The sequence below is a fragment of the Phyllobates terribilis genome, unplaced genomic scaffold (assembly GCF_046119375.1).
Source record: "Phyllobates terribilis strain yellow unplaced genomic scaffold, ASM4611937v1 Scaffold_1__5_contigs__length_1240528914, whole genome shotgun sequence".
NCBI classification, from domain to species: domain Eukaryota; kingdom Metazoa; phylum Chordata; class Amphibia; order Anura; family Dendrobatidae; genus Phyllobates; species Phyllobates terribilis.
In genome coordinates, this window is record NW_027362761.1 from 983,254,822 (window position 1) to 983,261,590 (window position 6,769).

Consider the following 6,769-nt stretch of genomic DNA (forward strand, 5'->3'; position numbering starts at 1 on the left):
GCGGTTAATATTGGCCTGTAAATTACCTAATCAGAACTTGATTTGATGTGAAACAACAAGTAAGCATAATTACTGAACCTATGAAAAAATCTGTGCCTACTTATACAGAGATGTATCAATAATATTCTAGCAAATGACATTGTCACTGGCAAAAGCATTTTTACCAAAACGTTATTAGTCCCATAACTAATTTTTCTATAAGAAGCAAATTGTAACGGTAGATTTTGCAGATCATTTGAAGTCACCATTTCACGGCCATTCCTCATCAACTTCTTAATGTTTTTGTAATTAAACTTACCTTGGTGTGAAATTCTCTTGAACATTTGCCACTGTTTAGTCTTTGCTGTCCTGTGACTTTGAGAATTTTAAGAGTTCTGAATACTTGCCTTTACAAATTCTTTCAATGAAAATAAAGCTATAAAAATAACTTGTGTAAAATATAGGTGTAAATTCAAGCTTAATCCTGGAGCCAATTTTTATTCCAATGCACAGATCCTTTACAGGACTCTCCATGGAGTTTTGGAAAAAAATTAATGGGCTTCAGCTGGCAGTCATGGCACTAGCCACTCCATTTCGTAGGTGCCATGGAATGTTTGGTCTTCACCATTTCACCCCCTTAGAGGGATCTACCCTCTGATGTGGAAAACTCCTGGGTTATGTCTACAGAGTAGCTGCTAGTTGGTAGAGCAATTTGGCGATGAATATTCATCTAGCCGAATTTTTCCTTTTTTGCTGGGTGCATGCAATGTCAGAAGGGAGATAACATTTGCAGGTGGAGTGAGCTGGGGTGTCTTATAAGCTGTATTATCTCCATGATGTGTCAGAAAGCTAGTCGGGGTTTATACAACAGTAGGGCATAATCAGTGTCAAAATCATAAGTATGAAAAGGGATGATCAGCCTGAGCTTAAGGTAAAATAGGTAATGTAAAATAAGATGGTGAGATATCAAAATAAGGAATCCGTATAAAAGCCCCAGGATCAGGATTTACACATATACATGGCAGAGTCTGTGTGCACATTTAGATAAGGTGTCAAGCACCCTGATTGCTCATCGATACAGGACTAAAGCTTCCGGCTAAAATAGAGAATGGGTTGCTCTTCCCCATTTATCTCTTGAGAGAGTACGGCTCCTAGACCAACCTTTGAAGCCTCTGTCTGGACCACAAACTCTTTCTTGAAGTCTGGTGCGACCAGTACCATCCCCAAAACAAGGGGTAATCCTGCAGAAGCAGCAATCACAGATTGCAGTAAGTTACAGTCTCCAGAAGTTGTTGTACTCGTCACAGTTCTCGCTGGCTGCTTAGTTCTTTTGAGACTTCTCCATCACAGATTTCCGCTCATACATCTCCAGCTAATGGCCAATATTCCCCCATCGTGATCCCACCTGCAAAAAATATCCAAGGCAACCAGGAGCGCATGTATAGGAAGTCCGGAGAGGTGTACTGGTACACTCCATTGTATACCAGCAGCTGAGACACCAATGTGGCGAAGAAGGTGAGGCAGATGCCCAGACCCAGACCGCTCCGAGACCGGTCGAATGTCCACCACAGCCCAATAGACAGAGCTGCCAACGTGAGTGACAGCTGCAGGTTATTAGCAAAATCCACTTTAGCACTGGCGAGGTTGATGCCCACGAACACAGCCATGAAGCGCATCACACTAGACCACTCCCTCTTGAACTTGTGTGGCACCCCCAGGTGTCAGTCGATGCACGGATACATGAGGTCGATGACAGCTGTGGAGGCAGATCACATCGGTGACTCTTCAGGTGGCGTGAGCCCCCCACTGGTGACCACCTACCTGCAGCCGTTCCACAGCACAGCAGCACCCACCAGGCGGAGGACAGAAGGCTAGAGAAAATATCCGGGGGGGAAGAGCGTCACATTGCTCTGCACCTGCAGAAGATTCAGCACCAGTGCCAGGAAGACCCAGACCAGGAACAGCAGGAGACCCCGCAGCAGCAGATTCATCCTGTACCCGGGGCACCGCACATCCTGACTGTTAGCCATCACTGGCAGGGCCCCCACACAGAAGCCACACCTTGCTGTGGTGGCTTCAGTCTGCCAGAGCTGTCTTTCTCTTCTGCGTTCCAGCCCCCCTCTCAAAGACAGTCAGAAATGCTTCTACATCATCCCCGGGGGTCATTTTCTGCATGGCCCGTCTTACCGCCTTCCTGACGTGGGAGTCATCAGTCGGCCCTGGGGGTGGGGCGGCTGCCCTGCCCTGGATGGCGTCCGCCAGAAGCTGAATTTGCTGCTGCTGCTGCTGCTCCTGCTGGTGCTGCTGCTGCGCCTTTTGCTGCAACTGGATCTGTTGCAGCAACAATTTGGTCATCTCCTGGTGATGCTGCTGCATGCTCTGCTGGCTCTGCAGGTGCTGCTGCTGGTACTGCGCCTGCTGTTGCTGCTGCTGCTGCTGGTGCTAAGATTGTTGCTGCTGCAGTGCCTGAAACAGATGTTTAAGCAGGTCCTCCATGGTGAGATATCAAAATAAGGAATCCGTATAAAAGCCCCAGGATCAGGATTTACACATATACATGGCAGAGTCTGTGTGCACATTTAGATAAGGTGTCAAGCACCCTGATTGCCCATCGATATCTACCCTGATTGGTTTCCTGACCAGTCACTGCCACTGACAGATCAGAAAATGTAATTGACATTTATACACTTTGGTGAAAGAACAGAGTAAGGGTGCTTTCACATTGCTTTCTGGCACCCGTTTAATGGCCCCATCGAAGCTTACGTCTGAACCCTCCCAGAAAATGGGATTTGAACATATATGCCGATGAGGAGATACGTACGCTCTGCTGTGCATCATTTTCGAGTGTGTACACCTACTGAAGGGGGACACCCAGACATTGTAGACTGCGTCTGTGTGTCCACCTCCAGTAGGAGTATACGCCTGAAAATGATGCCCGGCAGTGCACACAATTGCTCTATCTGCACCATTACAGCCTATGGCTCTGTTGGTGCATACATCTGTATCCCATTTTGTGTGGGAATTGTGGTAAGACTCCTCGCTCGGCCACTTCTGGAAGTAGACTCAGGAACCTGGGGTTTTTTTGCAGGCTTTATTAACAGCATAAAGCTCTGCATTCCAGCAAAATAAACACAGCCTTACTTGGCAAAGCAACAAAACAAAAAATAAACTGTAGCACAGTCCATATATGTGTGTGCGATTCACCCACACAGGTTATGTCCAGCCTTCAGTTCCCTCCTGAGCTATGGATGTCCAGTCTGGAGACCTTGCCTCTCCAAACACAACACAGAGAAAAAAAACAGGACTGAACATTTAAACATTGCTCAGCCACACCTGGAGATGGAGGTATGGGGAATGATGTCCCTCCCATCTCTATGTCATTCCCCTAAAACCATGTCCTTTAATTGAGTTAACCCTCCGGCATATAACATGCTGGCAGAAAGTTTACTGACTTCAGTTCACACATTCTAGCAAACTGTGTGACACATACCTCCTCTCATAAATTATACCAGTGACTCTGTCACAGAATTCAGACAGAATGTTCAGTTTTTGTGTAACGGGGGGCAGGGTGGTAGTCAGTAGCGAGTGGCATGTCAGTTTCAGTGTTTGTATCTTCACCCTGGCCCGCTACAGACAATGGGGACTCAGAGAATCCCTGGGTGTGTGTGTGTTGTTGTGATACTTCTGTGGAGGGAACTTCCATACTCACTTCTGATCCGCCGTCCCGGGTGCCAACTCTTTTAGCCTTCAGAAGGAGGAGACCAGACAGTTTGATAAAAACCAAGTCTATTTTACTTGTCTAACAGCCGACATACAAAGGACAGCAGGAATTGCACTTGTTCACTTCGGCACAACACCAAGGCGGGTTCTTATGGCGAACGTTACTGGCAATTCACTGTTTAGGCAGGGGATCTCCATATTACTAATGCAGCGCCACCTGGGTCGATGTGTTTCGTCGTGGAACTGCACTCAGACCAACCTTACCTAGGGAACAGAAGTAAGGGAGCTTCTCCCACTATCTTCTTCCAATTTGTGCCCAGACCTCGGAGTCTTCGTCCATCTGACTGCAGCTCTCGGGCCTATCCAACACTAAGGCCGTTCCCACCACCTCTCTTAGAAAGGTTCCTCAAACGTTTCTTCCTCACTGTAGATCCCCCAACTTGTCTGTGTTCAGGAGAACACTGTCGCCCCTGAAGTTTTGCTGAGAAGACTTGCTACCTTTTATACAGGCTACCACACACCCTTCTGTATACTTGTTCCTGTGTCCTCCTGACATGTCTCCACTCTTCACTGTCACTGAACAACAACTGACCTAAGATGGCCGAAACTAAACTCCCAGGGATCCTTCAGTTCCCCCTTGTCACCGAGGGCGGCCTATCCTAGGTTAACGCTCTATGTGCCCCGACTACCATGAGGATAATGTAGTACAAGTGTGAAACTCTGATGACTCTGCTGCCATCTAATGGCCATATTTTATAATTGCCTTTTCTAATAAAAACTATTACTCAAACAGTACTGTTCTATAGGGGAGTGGAGTAGACATTTTCCCCACACCCCTCACACTTGTGCAGTATTCACATCAGTATTTGTAAGCAAAACCAGGAGTGAGTGAATAATGCAGAAGTGGGGTACATGTTTGTAATATGTTTTTCCTCTGATTGTCTCACTCCTGGTTTTGGCTTACAAATACTGATGTAAAATACTGACCAAATACTGAATGTGTGAATGTGGCTAAATGTTGATACTGGCAGACTGGGCAGCAAACACCCCTGAGTCAAAGTGGCAGTGCCAGACAATGGAGAGAAACGATGCAGGAAGGGGCAGGATAAGTGTCTACAGAGATCTCAATTTACCCAAGTCTTAAACTATGTTCTGAACATCCAGAATATATTCAAATCTAGTGAATGGTTTAAGCGTCACTTATGTTGTTCGATTTTACAGAACATAAAGTTTTAGCTAGAAGTAAAATAGTTGATAGTATTGAACTACTGATGACCCTTTTATCTCCACCCCATAAAGAGCTTACTAACATTAGTAATGACAGCAAGGTGCGACTCCTGATATTCTGCTTCTGAAAACTTTTTTTCTGCTGTTTATAAATTGAACAATTCAGTATATAGGAGTAAGAAACACTTGGAAAAATATGTCTCAGCTTCCTACCCCCTGTTGTTTCATTTCTGCAAGTTGTTCCTTTACCTCATGTAGATATGAGAGCATTGTATTCCATACAAACAGCAATTACACTGCGATGCAGCGATCCTGGATGGCAGACACAAATATTGAAGAAAAACATGTCTTTTTAATAGTAGATAATGGCATAACTGTCAGACTAAAAAACAATCATAATATTACTCATCTAGTAGATAAACACTTCCCAATTACTTGCAAGAATTAGGCTGCGTGCCCACGTAGCGTTTTTCAAGCGTATATGCTGCGGAATTTCCGCAACGTAAACGCTTGAAAAACGCATGTATATCCGCACCCCATGGTCCCCAATGGCATTCCGCAATGTCAATGCCCATGCTGCGGTCAAAAATCCGCAGCATGTTCATTAATTTTGCGGAAGCGCAGCGGAATCAATGTGCGGATGGTACCCAGGTCTGGAGGAGAGGAGACTCTCATCCAGACCTGGGTACCAAAGAAAAAGGAAAAAAAAGAATAAAATAAAGTTTATACTTATCTTCTGATGTTTTCCCTCCGTCGCGCTGTTGTCTGAAGGACCTGCCACGTCATTGAGTCATGTGACCCACCACATGACTCAATAACGTCACCGCAGGTCCTGCACACAACAGCGTGAGCCGCTCAAGACTCCGGACGGGGCAGAGAATGCATCGGAAGGTGAGTATAAAGTTTATTTTTTTAATTTTTACCATTCTGAACAAGTTGTCAAGCACTTTTCCAAGTGATGCTTGGAGAAGTGCTTGAAAACCCGCATGCGGAAATGCATGCAAAGACGCCTCACAAACGCTTCTACCTGGCGGGAAAACCGCATGTAATATCCGCATGCGATTTTCCCGCCAGGGAGAAGCGTAAAAAATATGCTTCAGGTCCGCAACGTGGGCACATAGCCTTACCAGAGTGAGAGATGGACACAACCATATGCAGTTAGTTACATGACAGCCGAAACGTCCCTCTCTGTACTTATAAAGTGTATATTTATCTGGAGGCATTATACTTATGTTTGTAAAGAAGCCAATAACTATTATATTGTCATAAACCAATTCCATAAACAGTGGGAGTTATGTACTAGTTTACATGTCTACATCCATTAGTCGGATTATTTCAGCGGTGTACAGTTAGGTCCATATATATTTGGACAAAGACAACATTTTTCGAATTTTGGTTGTAGACATTACCACAATGAATTTTAAACAAAACAATTCAGATGCAGTTGAAGTTCAGACTTTCAGCTTTCATTTGAGGGTATCCACAATAAAATTGGATGAAGGGTTTAGGAGTTTCAGCTCCTTAACATGTGCCACCCTGTTTTTAAAGGGACCAAAAGTAATTGGACAATTGACTCCAAGGCTATTTCATGGACAGGTGTGGGCAATCCCTTTGTTATGTCATTCTCAATTAAGCAGATAAAAGGCCTGGAGTTGATTTGAGGTGTGGTGCTTGTATTTGGAAGGTTTTGCTGTGAAGTAAACATGCGGTCAAAGGAGCTCTCCATGCAGGTGAAACAAGCCATCCTTAAGCTGCAAAAACAGAAAAAACCCATCCGAGAAATTGCTACAATATTAGGAGTGGCAAAATCTACAGTTTGGTACATCCTGAGAAAGAAAGAAAG

The 6,769-nt window shown here is 44.9% G+C and overlaps 1 pseudogene; it reads right to left on the reverse strand.

Moving 5' to 3' along the window:
- Window positions 1-1,300: 1,300 nt before the first annotated feature.
- On the reverse strand, window positions 1,301-2,009 carry LOC141172211 (insulin-induced gene 2 protein-like; annotated as a pseudogene).
- Window positions 2,010-6,769: the final 4,760 nt, after the last annotated feature.